The following is a 17,488-nucleotide window of genomic DNA, read 5'->3' on the forward strand; positions in this document are numbered from 1 at the left end:
TTAAACAAAACGTTTTTTTAGAATCGCCAAAACTTCAAGTAGAGGCTTTTAGCCTATATAAAAAGCGAATACAAAAGGCAACTGGGCCCCTATGTATTAAAGGGACATTCCGTAGTTTGCTGCATTGTAAGATGTTTCCTACTAATAAAATATTTCTACGATTAAACTTACATATTAAATATATTTTCTTGTTTAGAACATCAGTGTCTGTATATTCAATGTGTTTCTGGTCGTCTTAATATTTGTAAGAAGCGCAAACTGGATTTAGTCTTCAAATAATTTCGTACGTCAGTCGATAATTTCCTAAAATTTGCAGCAAACCCAAGAATGTCCGTTAAAATAAATCTCAAGACATGTCAGTAAGGAAGATTTCTCGATTCTTCGGGAGGGTGCTGCGCAACTTCAGTCGGAACAATCGAATTGATCCAGTCCCGGAGGTTTCGTCGAAGCCGGTCGACCCCGTTCCGCGTCCATCAAGATTTTTAAATTTCGATTTGATCGATGAAGTCAAGGAACCACCCAAGGATCGCCACTTTTGGCGCGAGCTTTGCTGGACAGTTTGCTTCGTAACGACTGATGCTGATAACGCCTATCTCACCTACCACTGGTGTCGCTGGTCCCCCGACACAACGATCAGCAACACTCGAGGAAATGCCGCCAGCGGCCCTTTCAAGGGCCACTACATCAACCTTTATAGCTGTAACAACAATAATACTAAAATTATAATTAAACAAAACGTTTTTTTAGAATCGCCAAAACTTCAAGTAGAGGCTTTTAGCCTATATAAAAAGCGAATACAAAAGGCAACTGGGCCCCTATGTATTAAAGGGACATTCCGTAGTTTGCTGCATTGTAAGATGTTTCCTACTAATAAAATATTTCTACGATTAAACTTACATATTAAATATATTTTCTTGTTTAGAACATCAGTGTCTGTATATTCAATGTGTTTCTGGTCGTCTTAATATTTGTAAGAAGCGCAAACTGGATTTAGTCTTCAAATAATTTCGTACGTCAGTCGATAATTTCCTAAAATTTGCAGCAAACCCAAGAATGTCCGTTAAAATAAATCTCAAGACATGTCAGTAAGGAAGATTTCTCGATTCTTCGGGAGGGTGCTGCGCAACTTCAGTCGGAACAATCGAATTGATCCAGTCCCGGAGGTTTCGTCGAAGCCGGTCGACCCCGTTCCGCGTCCATCAAGATTTTTAAATTTCGATTTGATCGATGAAGTCAAGGAACCACCCAAGGATCGCCACTTTTGGCGCGAGCTTTGCTGGACAGTTTGCTTCGTAACGACTGATGCTGATAACGCCTATCTCACCTACCACTGGTGTCGCTGGTCCCCCGACACAACGATCAGCAACACTCGAGGAAATGCCGCCAGCGGCCCTTTCAAGGGCCACTACATCAACCTTTATAGCTGTAACAACAATAATACTAAAATTATAATTAAACAAAACGTTTTTTTAGAATCGCCAAAACTTCAAGTAGAGGCTTTTAGCCTATATAAAAAGCGAATACAAAAGGCAACTGGGCCCCTATGTATTAAAGGGACATTCCGTAGTTTGCTGCATTGTAAGATGTTTTTCCTACTAATAAAATATTTCTACGATTAAACTTACATATTAAATATATTTTCTTGTTTAGAACATCAGTGTCTGTATATTCAATGTGTTTCTGGTCGTCTTAATATTTGTAAGAAGCGCAAACTGGATTTAGTCTTCAAATAATTTCGTACGTCAGTCGATAATTTCCTAAAATTTGCAGCAAACCCAAGAATGTCCGTTAAAATAAATCTCAAGACATGTCAGTAAGGAAGATTTCTCGATTCTTCGGGAGGGTGCTGCGCAACTTCAGTCGGAACAATCGAATTGATCCAGTCCCGGAGGTTTCGTCGAAGCCGGTCGACCCCGTTCCGCGTCCATCAAGATTTTTAAATTTCGATTTGATCGATGAAGTCAAGGAACCACCCAAGGATCGCCACTTTTGGCGCGAGCTTTGCTGGACAGTTTGCTTCGTAACGACTGATGCTGATAACGCCTATCTCACCTACCACTGGTGTCGCTGGTCCCCCGACACAACGATCAGCAACACTCGAGGAAATGCCGCCAGCGGCCCTTTCAAGGGCCACTACATCAACCTTTATAGCTGTAACAACAATAATACTAAAATTATAATTAAACAAAACGTTTTTTTAGAATCGCCAAAACTTCAAGTAGAGGCTTTTAGCCTATATAAAAAGCGAATACAAAAGGCAACTGGGCCCCTATGTATTAAAGGGACATTCCGTAGTTTGCTGCATTGTAAGATGTTTCCTACTAATAAAATATTTCTACGATTAAACTTACATATTAAATATATTTTCTTGTTTAGAACATCAGTGTCTGTATATTCAATGTGTTTCTGGTCGTCTTAATATTTGTAAGAAGCGCAAACTGGATTTAGTCTTCAAATAATTTCGTACGTCAGTCGATAATTTCCTAAAATTTGCAGCAAACCCAAGAATGTCCGTTAAAATAAATCTCAAGACATGTCAGTAAGGAAGATTTCTCGATTCTTCGGGAGGGTGCTGCGCAACTTCAGTCGGAACAATCGAATTGATCCAGTCCCGGAGGTTTCGTCGAAGCCGGTCGACCCCGTTCCGCGTCCATCAAGATTTTTAAATTTCGATTTGATCGATGAAGTCAAGGAACCACCCAAGGATCGCCACTTTTGGCGCGAGCTTTGCTGGACAGTTTGCTTCGTAACGACTGATGCTGATAACGCCTATCTCACCTACCACTGGTGTCGCTGGTCCCCCGACACAACGATCAGCAACACTCGAGGAAATGCCGCCAGCGGCCCTTTCAAGGGCCACTACATCAACCTTTATAGCTGTAACAACAATAATACTAAAATTATAATTAAACAAAACGTTTTTTTAGAATCGCCAAAACTTCAAGTAGAGGCTTTTAGCCTATATAAAAAGCGAATACAAAAGGCAACTGGGCCCCTATGTATTAAAGGGACATTCCGTAGTTTGCTGCATTGTAAGATGTTTCCTACTAATAAAATATTTCTACGATTAAACTTACATATTAAATATATTTTCTTGTTTAGAACATCAGTGTCTGTATATTCAATGTGTTTCTGGTCGTCTTAATATTTGTAAGAAGCGCAAACTGGATTTAGTCTTCAAATAATTTCGTACGTCAGTCGATAATTTCCTAAAATTTGCAGCAAACCCAAGAATGTCCGTTAAAATAAATCTCAAGACATGTCAGTAAGGAAGATTTCTCGATTCTTCGGGAGGGTGCTGCGCAACTTCAGTCGGAACAATCGAATTGATCCAGTCCCGGAGGTTTCGTCGAAGCCGGTCGACCCCGTTCCGCGTCCATCAAGATTTTTAAATTTCGATTTGATCGATGAAGTCAAGGAACCACCCAAGGATCGCCACTTTTGGCGCGAGCTTTGCTGGACAGTTTGCTTCGTAACGACTGATGCTGATAACGCCTATCTCACCTACCACTGGTGTCGCTGGTCCCCCGACACAACGATCAGCAACACTCGAGGAAATGCCGCCAGCGGCCCTTTCAAGGGCCACTACATCAACCTTTATAGCTGTAACAACAATAATACTAAAATTATAATTAAACAAAACGTTTTTTTAGAATCGCCAAAACTTCAAGTAGAGGCTTTTAGCCTATATAAAAAGCGAATACAAAAGGCAACTGGGCCCCTATGTATTAAAGGGACATTCCGTAGTTTGCTGCATTGTAAGATGTTTCCTACTAATAAAATATTTCTACGATTAAACTTACATATTAAATATATTTTCTTGTTTAGAACATCAGTGTCTGTATATTCAATGTGTTTCTGGTCGTCTTAATATTTGTAAGAAGCGCAAACTGGATTTAGTCTTCAAATAATTTCGTACGTCAGTCGATAATTTCCTAAAATTTGCAGCAAACCCAAGAATGTCCGTTAAAATAAATCTCAAGACATGTCAGTAAGGAAGATTTCTCGATTCTTCGGGAGGGTGCTGCGCAACTTCAGTCGGAACAATCGAATTGATCCAGTCCCGGAGGTTTCGTCGAAGCCGGTCGACCCCGTTCCGCGTCCATCAAGATTTTTAAATTTCGATTTGATCGATGAAGTCAAGGAACCACCCAAGGATCGCCACTTTTGGCGCGAGCTTTGCTGGACAGTTTGCTTCGTAACGACTGATGCTGATAACGCCTATCTCACCTACCACTGGTGTCGCTGGTCCCCCGACACAACGATCAGCAACACTCGAGGAAATGCCGCCAGCGGCCCTTTCAAGGGCCACTACATCAACCTTTATAGCTGTAACAACAATAATACTAAAATTATAATTAAACAAAACGTTTTTTTAGAATCGCCAAAACTTCAAGTAGAGGCTTTTAGCCTATATAAAAAGCGAATACAAAAGGCAACTGGGCCCCTATGTATTAAAGGGACATTCCGTAGTTTGCTGCATTGTAAGATGTTTCCTACTAATAAAATATTTCTACGATTAAACTTACATATTAAATATATTTTCTTGTTTAGAACATCAGTGTCTGTATATTCAATGTGTTTCTGGTCGTCTTAATATTTGTAAGAAGCGCAAACTGGATTTAGTCTTCAAATAATTTCGTACGTCAGTCGATAATTTCCTAAAATTTGCAGCAAACCCAAGAATGTCCGTTAAAATAAATCTCAAGACATGTCAGTAAGGAAGATTTCTCGATTCTTCGGGAGGGTGCTGCGCAACTTCTCACTTTCGAAAAATAGAGGCTTACGCCTTCAAAAACACTATTTCCAACATGTTAGCACTTTCAGCACGTTCGTGGATCCTGCCGGACATATTTTATGGTCATTTGCAAATCCATAGGGTTCCCACCCACCCTGATTACGCCCCTAATTAGCAATTTCTAAAATCGATTGAAAATCAACGATGGCGTCCCATGACGTCAGATATACGGGGCGTGTGTCAAAAGTAAAGGTGCGGGATCCTTATTATTTTCGTTTTGTACTTTCAACAAGTTGAATTATATTTGATTTCTGGCATTCTAGTATATTACTAATAATAAATAATTGTTTTCATTTATTATCGTATATATCAATAATAATAATAACATTATTATTATTATTATTATTATTATTATTATATTGATGAATTTTAAAAGTCACATTTTCTTTGTGAAAGGAACAAAGGCTTGAAAATTGAAAGAAATGACATATCAGCAAAATATCAACTTTGGGACTGTTTAGTATTTATCATAAGACAGGGGCGGATTATACTTTAGGTGGGGGAGGGAGGGGGGGGGTCCCGAAACAATATGTAAATGTTTATAATTTGAAATTATAAATTGTACAGGTTATCTACGTGGTGGGGGTGGGTTTTTTTTTTAGCCGGATAGAATCCGCCCGTTTAAATATTAAAATTAAGCAAATAATTTTGAAGCAGGACGGTTAGACCCCTTGTTAATAATTATAAATATTAATATAGTGACACACACTAAACAGTCACAAAAGTGGATTATTAATTATTATTTTTGACGTGTTGTTCCATTTGCCCTTTTCTGGTTAGTCTCCCATCCTCCGCAAAATAATTCCTGGATCTACTCCTGAATACAGAATTATTTTCAACGACGGTCTAAAGGCTAGAGCTAGCTCAGATTGACCGTGTGAATACACAGATCAGTGGCCGACTGACTCTCCTGCATCAGAATGCGATTGTGTAAAACAAAAATTCCACTGAAATAAATAATCCACCCTATAGTGGTACAGACTGTTTAAATGCGAATTATAATTAAGCCGAATTATATTTTCACTTCGTTGACAAAACCAAATAGAGGACCCCTTCCTCCTCTCACCCAAAGTCAGCAGTCGAGTATGCGAAACTTGGGCCGATTGTTTTCTTTGTACAGTAAACTTCTTTTTTTTTTTTAAATCAAGCAAGCAATGGGGTGGACGGCTCTCACACTGAGGGGGGCGGGCAACATTACTGAATAGTCTTATGGGGCAAATACAAGACACGTGTGCAGCGATTTTAGCGATTCTAGACTGGCGATCTAACAGGTCATACGGGCTCCTATTTTTGCAGACTGATTTTTGCCCGAATTAAACGAAAATGGAATTTTAAAAAACTACATTTTATTTATATTAGCCATATTTGTGAATGACTGCGGCTGGTATTTGTACGAATGGCTAATTACATGTAGGCCTACAAATATAACGTGAGAGACAAGTGGACGAACACTTAAAATCGTAGTTTCAGTTTATAAAATACGTGTCTTTACATTATATACACTGCAGACAAGAAAAATAGGTGGAACTACAACGATTAATATAATATTTCATGGAGGATGACTGACCATGGGACGAAGTTTAGGGCTACTATGACATGGGCCCCGAGACATACAGAGTCGAATTATTCTGAACTAGTGGTTAAAATGACGAATCAAGAGAGGTATAATAATAATAATAATAATTATCATCATCATCATTATTGTTATAAAGGAAGCGGGAAAAAGTGGGAGAAAAAAATTCCACCGTGTTCAACGTTTTTGAGTCTTGAGATAAACCCTGCGTTCATCGCCCCATCTAGCGGCAGTTACAACGTAAATACTTCCGTTTTGTGAGTGATCCGCAACTGGCGTATCAAGTGTGTCCCCTTTGAGGAGTTACATTAAGTCGTTTGCAGCATCATTTTTCATAAAACTAGTCATGCACAATCTATATATGTTTCCCCTACTGGTACTATAAAATTTCAAAGGATATAAAAAGAAAAACATCAAAAACTTCATCTCTCTTTTTAAACGTCTTCTTTTTTTCATGTCGTCTGCTCGTGTAAAGTTTTAATAGTGGTTATGTATCGCCGTCCAAAATAAAACCAAGACTATATACTGTTATAGTTATTTTACGTACAATTTCAAGAAACATGTATTATCTGTTTGTTAGAATATTTGTTTAATGAAATTTACATAGAAATGACTAAAAATTGAATATACCGACAGACTGATCGGTAACTACAGGTGGTCCGGAAGTGGCACATCACCTGTATTAGAACGATCAGAAACACGTTAATTACAGTCGTTAAAAAGTCTCTGCACTAACAAACTCAGGAATGTCCCTTTAAACATTCATTCATTCCAGCTAGCCAACGGGAGCAGGGAGACCAAAAGTGCTCATGGAATTATAGCGCGAGAGTCCTAGGGCATTACAAACACAAAGCAATAAATCTAGTTTTAAAGGGACATTCCTGATTTTTCTGCATTGTTTCCGACTAATAAAATATTTCTACGATTAAACTTACATATTAAATATATTTTCTTGTTTAGAATATCAGTATCTGTATATTCAATGTGTTGCTGGTCGTCTTAATATTTGTAAGAAGCCCCAAACTGGATTTTGTCTTCAAATAATTTCGTACGTACGAAAAAACAATATTTTAGGAAATAAGATGAAATTTAACCTAGTACAAATATAAGAACGATCAGAAACACGTTCAGTATACAGCCACTAATATTTTAAGCAAAAAAATATATTTGATATGTAATTACAATCGTTAAAAAGTCTGTTAGTTAATAACATCTTAAAAAGTGCAGCAAACTCAGGAATGTCCCGTTAAGTCCCTCCAATGTCTGCCAAGAAAACGTGCATTACAGTTGGACTTGGGGGTCCAGTCAGGACCTCCATCTGTGATGAATGATAACACTGGCTTTTCCAAATCAGGATTTTTTTCAAATATGTCATGAATGTCATTCACATGATGCTCAATACAACCGATTTCAGTCTAAACAATGACGTTACTTCGTTGTTTGTGACTTAGATTTGCCACACTGTTACTGTGAAGGCAGGAGAGCAGAGCTAGCCGCACACGCAAAATTTGAATGTGTCCGCCGATTCGCGCATCAATGGATCGACATTTTTCATTTTAAAAAAAAGTGTACGAATGAATGAATGTTTGTTTAACGACACCCCAGCACAAAAATACATATCGGCTATTGGGTGTCACAAATGGTAAGTATATGGAAATATTATTTATATATATTCATGTAAAACCACAGTGTAAGGAGCTGTGGGGAAAAAAGTATAATACAATACATAAAATCAAGGTAACTACATTTTAAAACTTGGTATAGAAGTCAAAGTGAGTACATTTTAAAACTTTCTATAGAAGTCAAAGTGTTTTAAAAACTTTACAATTAATTCTGGGTGGAATTTAAAAGATTCCAAAACATTTCTGTTGCCAAATATATCATTTCTCGTCGGCTTGAGATGATCACACTCCACCAAAATGTGACGCACAGTCAGTGTACACGGACAATGTTCACACAGAGGGGGAGGGTCCTTCTTTAAAATAAATGACGCATGGCCGATGCGGGCACGGCACAAGACTACTTCATCCTTCTTGCATCGCCTGTAGGATGACTGCCACTCTTCCAGGACTGCTTTGACAGAATGAAGCTTGTTCGCAACCGCACTGTCCCAATCGTCTTGCCAAGTCGAAAAGATATATTGCTTTATATGAAATTTAAAATCACTGTAGGGGACACGGGGCATGTTCAAAGCAGACTTGGCAGCAACATCTGCCTTTTCGTTACCCCTAATGCCGACATGACTGGCAATAAATTATAACATCTTTACTGGTAATTGATAAAAAGACACACGTTCGTATCACCATTCCAACTAAGGGGTGCTCCAATTTCATGTACTGTAGAGGTTGGAGACACGAAAGTGAGTGTAAAAATAATATATTTGGATGCACATGACTCCTTAATCTGTTCCAGGGCTTTAATGATTGATGCTGAATCGTGCAATCTCATGGGAAAAACTGTAGCACAAGCTACAGAATTCCCATCCCGTGATCCGTCTGTGTAAACAAGCCTTCAAGCCCTTCTTTTTCACATACTGTAAATGAGGAACAAAAGATAGCCTCCTGTCAAAACTAACCTCCAGAAATTTGGTCTCCTCCACAACTGGAACTAGAATTTTGTCCAGAAACAGCTGAGGATCTAAATGGTGACCTCTTTTCTGGCAGATATCCATACAGACGGTTTTTGACTTTGAGATTCGAAATCCATTGTCAGTTGGCCATTGTTGAAGTTTATTCAAACAAAGCTGCAACTGACGTTCAATAATACTCATACTGGACGACCTGTAGCAAATCTGAAAATCGTCCACATATAACGATCTATCAACGCCAGGTTTTAAACACTGGGTGATGCTGTTAATTTTCACGGAAAATAAAGTTACTGACAGGATGCTACCTTGAGGCACACCCATCTCTTGGGAGTGAGCATCGGATAACGTAGATCCCACTCGTACCTTGAAAGACCTATTCTGTAAGAAATTTGAGATCATGCCATGGAGGTCTTTCAAAATCCCATCATAAGCTTTCTCGAGGTCAAAAAAGACCGATACCAAATGCTGGTTATGGATAAAAAGCATCCCTACAAAACGTTTCCAATCTAACAAGATGATCGACCGTGTCTTTAGGCCTGAACCCACATTGCACGTTAGTAAGCAATTTGTGGGACTCAAGATACCAGACAAGTCCACGGTTGATCATTCTTTCCATGGTTTTACAAATGCAACTTGTCAAAGCAATAGGGCGATAACTGGTAGGATTTGTTGGATCCTTACCAGGCTTAGGAATAGGAATGACAATGTCTTTTCTCCAATCAGAAGGAAAGTCACCCGAAATCCAGATATTGTTAAAGATATTTAATAGAACCATTAAGGATGATTCAGTTAAGTGTTTTAAGAGTTGATAATGTATTTCATCTGGTCCTACCGAAGTATCATGGGCTCTACGTAGGGCGTCCTCCAAAGAGAAGTGCCTGTTGTATACTTCAACAGTTAATAGTTGCTTTTCAGCTTTATTTCTGACTGACGTAAAAGCATCTGTACTGAAAGAAGAAGAAGAAGAGTTATGGGAGAAACTGTCTGCCAATGCATTGGCAATGTCACGATGAGACGTAACATCCGTGTCATTGACAGACAAATGGCGAACTGTATTATTGGATTCTTTTCCCTTGATTTTACGTATCCTATTCCAGACAGATTTCACAGATGTTTGAGAAGTCAACTTGGAGACATAATTTCTCCAAGATGATTTCTTACTCTGTCTGATAGTTTTACGAGCCTTTGCCCGAGCAATGCGATAACTATTCAGGTTATCCCCGGTAAGTTCGCGTTTGAACCTCTCGAGGGTCCTGTTTCGCTCTTTGATTGCATCTTTGCATGTCTTGCATGTCTCTCATTAAGTAATATTAAGTCATTTTTGAGAATTAAGTCTTCTAATTGTTTACCCTCTAGTGTTTATGTCATCGCATCCCCACAAAGTGTGGTGTGCATGATAATAAAGGGAGTAGATCAAGAAGACCTTGAAAGTCCCTAGTGACCTTGAAAGTCCCTAACTGTAATTGTTTCGAGGGGGTAAATAAACTGAACAGAGAGTAATAGTTTTAAGAGCCGTGACCTTTACGGCCACAGCTTGTAAAGTCGACTTTAATATGACTTCACTCTGGGGAATGTTTTCATTTACAATAATGGAAACGCCCCAAGACGCTCTGTTTTCACTCTGTTGACATTTATGGTAGAGATTAAATCCTCTCATGTTAATACTGTCAGTATCCTGTTGACATTTATGGTAGAGATTAAATCCTCTGATGTTAATACTGTCAGTATCCTTCAGGAAAGTTTCCTGAAGACACACTGTAAGAGGATTATACTTTTGAATTAGAAGACTTAATTCATCAAAATTATTAAGTCTTCTAAGCCCACGACAGTTCCATTGGATAACTTTATTTTCCATCGGGAGGAAGTATGGGTTTTATCTTTGGCTTTGCTGGTTTTTGGTCTTTGTGATCGGCAATGATCTGGAGATGAAATCTCCATATCATCATCACCGATATCAGCCAAAGTATCATACATATTGCTGATCGGGACCGAACGTAATTCGATCTTTTTCAGCCTACCAGACAGTACTTCTGTAGCTTTCTTTGGAGATTTCTTCCAGCGATGCAAGCACCTCAAGCGACCACTTAACCGACTGAGCTAAATCCCGCCCCGAATACAATACCAAGTTAAAGTGTCTGTCTAGATTCGGCAACCCCTATCGGTCGTAGACTTCAAAAATCAAACCAAGTCCTTGCACGTATCACATGGACTGAATCATTGATGTAAACATCAACATCCGTCACCCAACCACACATAAAACGGCCATATGCATCAAAACCTTTATAATTCAGGAAGTCCTTCAGGATATAAATAGGGCTTGGTTAAAAATCAAGTAATTTATCAGATCTGCATACATAAATAACGGATAAAACGGGGTCCTGAAGCCATTTCCCACTGGCAATTTTGTACGAATTCTGCTTCCCAATGTATCCAGTTTTTTCCCCATATCTTCTCTTTGCCGTCTTATCCAGTGTATCAAAATAATAATAATATATATATATATATTTTTTTTTAAAAGGAGTTAAGTTATAAATCTAACTGCGAAGCTCGTATTTGTATACAACAATGAAACGCTATTGTTTACCTTCCACAATGGCCGGCCGCACAGACATATGGGTAATATTGCTATTTTTAGCACATCGCGGAACCCTCTATACTGGTACGAAATGACTAGAATACGAACTAACTTTTTTACAATGGTACGAAATGACCAAATTAGACAGGTAGGAGACTAATAAATACATATAAAAACTCACGCCAATCCAAGAATCACCACAGAACACCATTTTCTTCCTCAGATGTAAGCGCACCTGTACATAATAAAAACTATGATTGACTACAGGCAACCCAGCAAACTTCGAATCGAGGCTACAGTTATGGCAATCTAGCCATACTGTACAACTAAAAAAACAAACACTGATTCAAAACTTGCAACCAAAATAATAAAAAAATTATTATTGGTATATGCTACAATACAGTTAAAATCCCTAACGTGTCGTTAAACATTCATTCAGTCCCTAAAATTGTAGTGAGGACGAAAGATCCTATTAACCATTATTTTACTCAATTGTTTTTTTAAAATAGCTTCAATTCCTTGTATATAATGAAGTACACGGGTCTTGTTGGCTTGTAAGCAAATAACCCATCCACAGCAACACATTACCTAGAGACCTTGCAAATATGCATGCCACTATTAACCGGGTTAATAAAGTACCACAAAGGTGTGATAATCGAAGTTTAAAAAAAAAAAAAGAGCAAATAATAATAATAATTAAAAAACAAACACGCACAAATGTTTTAAAAATAAATTCAAAATAACAAACATCTGAGATTTCAACATACACATGTATCTATACTTAAATATTTGTTTAAACGAATATTAAATGTCTCTTACTCTGGTACGCCATCTTGTTGAGTTTTTGCTTTTCCGTCCATTTTTATGATTTAAAAAAACCCAAATTATATCAAATTATATTGTTCAAAATCGCTAGTCTACACAAGTTTCTGACATCGCTACACAATTTTAAAACAATAGTGGCTAATAAAAAAATATAACAAATATGGATTTTGAAAATTTTAAATTCTGCTAGATTTCAAATGTTTGGAAACGCGTTTTTCAACACTAAAGAGTTCTACTTCAATGAATGATCCTTTGATTAAAATCACACTGGATCTCGCGAGAGATGTTGAGGCTAAAGACCGTTTTTTGACTGCTGTTATACCTCGCAGATGTTGCCCCGTGTCCATGTTTGTATCCCCACAGTGATTTTAAATTTCATATTAACCAATATATTTTTTCGACTTTGCAATATGATTGGGACGGTGCGGTTGCAAACAAGCTTCATTCTGTCAAGGCAGTCCCGTGAGAGTGGCAGTCATCCTACAGGCGGTGCAGGAAGGATGAAGTAGTCTTGTGCCGTGATTGCATCGGCCTAAAGCTATGTTCACATGGATACGGATACGGCAAAAATCGCTAACCATTGTTTTCAATAGGGTTGTTCACATATGTCCGAATTGTTTTGATCGCCCCATGTAGCGAATGAAATCGTATCTGTATTATCTTACATTTTCAGTGCAATCAAAGTATGTGATATCTTTGCAAATTAGATGTAAATTAGTGGAGGTCTCTGCACTAGGTTTATTGACATTTAAGCAAACGTACTTGGGTGACATTCCATGATTGACGTATGCATTCAGTCATCAAATAAAAACATTTCAATGGCAATTTGACACTGAAAGCTGTCCAGCGTTCAGAAAACAAAAAACGTTAGGCATACCCGGTAACTTTATTTTGATGTAAGGACATCCGAAATGACGTCATTCGATTTTGACGTCATTTCCATTCAAAAATACACCGCGCCACATATTCTTACGTCATTTGAATATCTAGTAATGGCGGACTGGAATTAAAGTTGCGTGTACAGTTTACAAAAACACGTTGTATTAAGCTTGAGCTTATATGATAAAGAGATTATTACCCTCGTGTATTTCGATATCGTCAATATATATTAGGAATAAAAAATAATGTATTATGTTCGCACAATACAATTTTTATTCCTAATATATGATATTGACAATACCGAAAAACACTCTGGTAATAACCTCTATATATACCAGTGTATCAGAAACCAGTGTCGTCACAGCAATTAAATATGTATACCCCGTTGTAATATCTTTTTTTAATTGCAACACCTCTAACATTATGGCCACTGCTGTGGAGATTACTAATTTTAATGAATATTGATATGTGAACTGTTATAATTATCAGAAGAAATACAGTTCTTTAATTACATTATATGGTTCTGCAGGCCCGTAGCCAGCTATAATTGCGAGGATATTGGGTGGAACTAAATTTATATCATGGGTGCCGAAGGCGCGAGAGTTCTAGGGAGGTTCGGGGGCATGCTGCCACTATTTTTTTAACACTAAGCCGCCCCTAGACAATGAATATGCTAATTATAGGCAATGAAATTGAAATTAAACTAAGGTCTCACTACACAGATGTCATCTGCCATTGAAACCCATGTTAAACTGCCCAACTTCAAGCGAAGATTGCCCATAGAATGGGTTCTCGTTGGCACTAACAACATACACCATTGCAAACATACATTATATAAGCATTTATTTTCACTCCAAAATTGAGAACATTTCCGTCTCAGTTTTTTGCTATATGACCGCATCTGGCTGTAGTACCGGTCCGAACAGGTGGTTCATTAACCGATTCACTCCGGCTGTCACTTGCGCTATATACCCATGTCCCAAAAGATCGATGCACAATATTACAAAATAACATGGGCAAAATACAGCCAGAAGGCTTACCATTAAACATGCATGTTGTTTTAATTCTTCACCATTTCCTAGAAGTGAATATGTGAACCATAACATATGTCCCAATTAGGAACTATAGTGGACCGTGATCAATGAACTGTCACCCGGAAGTGATCTGTGTAGTGAGACCTTAAAGTCTAGTGACCGATTTTGTCAAACTTTGTTTGACGTCAGTTTGATAATTTGGGTCATTTACACCATGAAAAGCTATACTAGAGCCGTGTAACTTATGAACACTAACCAATACACCAAAAGATAGAAAGAAAGAAGTGTTTTATTTAACGACGCACTCAACACATTTTATTTACGGTTATATGGCGTCAGACATATGGTTCAGGACCACACAGATTTTGAGAGGAAACTCGCTGTCGCCACTACATGGGCTACTCTTCCGATAGGCAGCAAGGGATCTTTTATTTGCGCTTCCCACAGGTAGGATAGCACAAACCATGGCCTTTGTTGAACCAGTTATGGATCACTGGTCGGTGCAAGTGGTATACACCTACCCATTGAGCCTTGCGAAGCACTCACTCAGGGTTTGGAGTCGGTATCTGGATTAGAAATCCCATGCCTCGACTGGGATCCGAACCCAGTACCTACCAGCCTGTAGACCGATGGCCTGCCACGACGCCGGTCCAAAAGATAGATGCACCATACCATCCAATAAAACTTCATATCACATTGTTACTCCTTGGTCATCCACACAATAGATGGTCATCAAACAAGCAGCCACTATATGGTAATGTATGACCTTGTTGGTAGTTCTGATATGGGGAACATACAAAGAAGCTAATTATCTAGTTAGTTCATTAAAAATATTAGTTTCCATCAATTGTTGCTATGGGCAACAATTGTTTCATAATGAAGTGTTGAAATCCTGGGGGTTTTCTGTATATTTCAGCATGAAGATCCACATATTATTAATGGCACATACAAATTCTACTTTCATAGTAGAATACTATGTTATATATTCACAATACCATCAAAACTGTTTGTCACTATGACTACATTCGAAAAAATTAATTATGCACAAAATCACAGAAATTAGGGTGAATTTGGATATTGACCTTGTGACCTTGAATTTTGACCTTTTACAGTGAGAAACTCTGTTAGACACTCAGATCAATTTATTTATTACATGTAAGAACACTAGAATATACATTTTGACACACACAACCCTAAAAAATGAAAAGACAAACAAAAATAATAAAAATAAATATAATTGACATGTTTGCAATATTTACCCAAATAGGGCCCCCATACACTTGGCTGAAATCCACATCGATGTAATTACCTTTTATAAGGATGCTACACTAGTACATTTTCATTTTGACTTGCTAAACTTATATATTTTGGGATAAACAGTAATTTCATGTTTTACATTATGGTCTCACTACACAGATGTCATCTGCCATTGAAACCCATGTTAAACTGCCCAACTTCAAGCGAAGATTGCCCAACTTCAAGCGAAGATTGCCCATAGAATGGGTTCTCGTTGGCACTAACAACATACACCATTGCAAACATACATTATATAAGCATTTATTTTCACTCCAAAATTGAGAACATTTCCGTCTCAGGTTTTTGCTATATGACGCCAAGCTCGAGAGCATACAATCTTTGTTTTGTTTACATTTAGTCAAGAGCAAACATTGTTTTATATACCATATGTATTTGTTGCTCTTGGGGCGGTAGCTAGGGTCAACTGGGTGATTTTGTTTTCTTAATGCCCAAGTATATCAACCATGTATCCCTGGCATGGCTGTCTGCTGGTTATCCGCAGCACCATGTCCCCTTGTTGGACCCGGTGGTGGGTGGGGGCATGGTTGATGAACATTTTTTCAAATCTAATATGGATCAACCAAAAATTATACCAAATACAGATGGGACCCTTAAAAGGGTCCACACCGAAGTTTCGGACTTCTTGTCTTCCGACGAGGAGTCCATGAAATCGAAAACTAGTGTGAAGAAATCCAAAGTGATTTCTTCACAACACTGGCCAAGGTTTCTCGTCATCAGTTCCACTGATGACTGAGCCTTGAATAAACTTTCACCCTTTGCCATTCAAAAGGCAATTGTTGGCTTGGCTGGCGAGCCAAAATCTGTCAAAAAAATTAAGACTGGCCTTTTGGTTGAATGTTTAACCGAAAGGCATTCTACTTGTCTTCTCAAGTCGACAGTTTTTTTGCAACGTACCAATTAAGGTAACTGTGCATTCCTCCCTTAATTCGTCAAAGGGAGTTATCAGATGCAGAGATTTGGAAGGTGTTAGCGAGGAAGAAATATGCCAAAATTTACATACACAAGGAGTTACTGCTGTGAGGAGGATAAAGGTTCGTCGAAACAATGACTTGTTACCGACGAATACTTGTATCCTCACCTTTAACGTCCCTACCCTACCTCAATCTGTCAAAGCCGGTTACCTTGATATTCCTGTTGAACCCTTTATTCCAAACCCCTTGCGTTGCTTCAAATGCCAGCGGTTTGGCCATGGTCAGAACACATGTCGTGGAAAACTTACATGCGCTCGTTGTGGTCTATTTGACCATGACAGCAAGACATGTAAGAACGATACACTTTGTCTCAACTGCAAGGGCAACCACTGTGCATACTCGCGAGAGTGTCCGCGGTGGAAGCTGGAAAAAAGAGTTCAACAGGTGAAGGTACAAAATAAACTGGATGCCAGGAGGTTGGTGGAGACAGCAACACCTACAGTCGGTGACAAGTCATATCCAGCTGCTGCCAAAGTTGCCACTAAAAGTGTTGCATTCAACACAGACCTCATTTGGCATTGTGATGAAGCCAAGTACAAGAAACTGTCTGATATTGAGAAGACGCAAAAACAGGTGCAAAAAGCAGCACAAAAACAAAAAATCACACCCCAGAAAAAGGAAATTGAAACTCAAGTGTCATTGGATTTTAAAAATCCACCAAATAGGTCGAGCACTAGTCTCCCTAAGACAGGCAATGACACAAAGAAATCTCCAAAGAAAGCTACAGAAGTACTGTCTGGTAGGCTGAAAAAGATCGAATTACGTTCGGTCCCGATCAGCAATATGTATGATACTTTGGCTGATATCGGTGATGATGATATGGAGATTTCATCTCCAGATCATTGCCGATCACAAAGACCACCAGCAAAGCCAAAGATAAAACCCATACTTCCTCCCGATGGAAAATAAAGTTATCCAGTGGAACTGTC

This window comes from Gigantopelta aegis, chromosome 15, assembly GCF_016097555.1.
Source record: "Gigantopelta aegis isolate Gae_Host chromosome 15, Gae_host_genome, whole genome shotgun sequence".
Classification (NCBI taxonomy): Eukaryota; Metazoa; Mollusca; class Gastropoda; order Neomphalida; family Peltospiridae; genus Gigantopelta; species Gigantopelta aegis.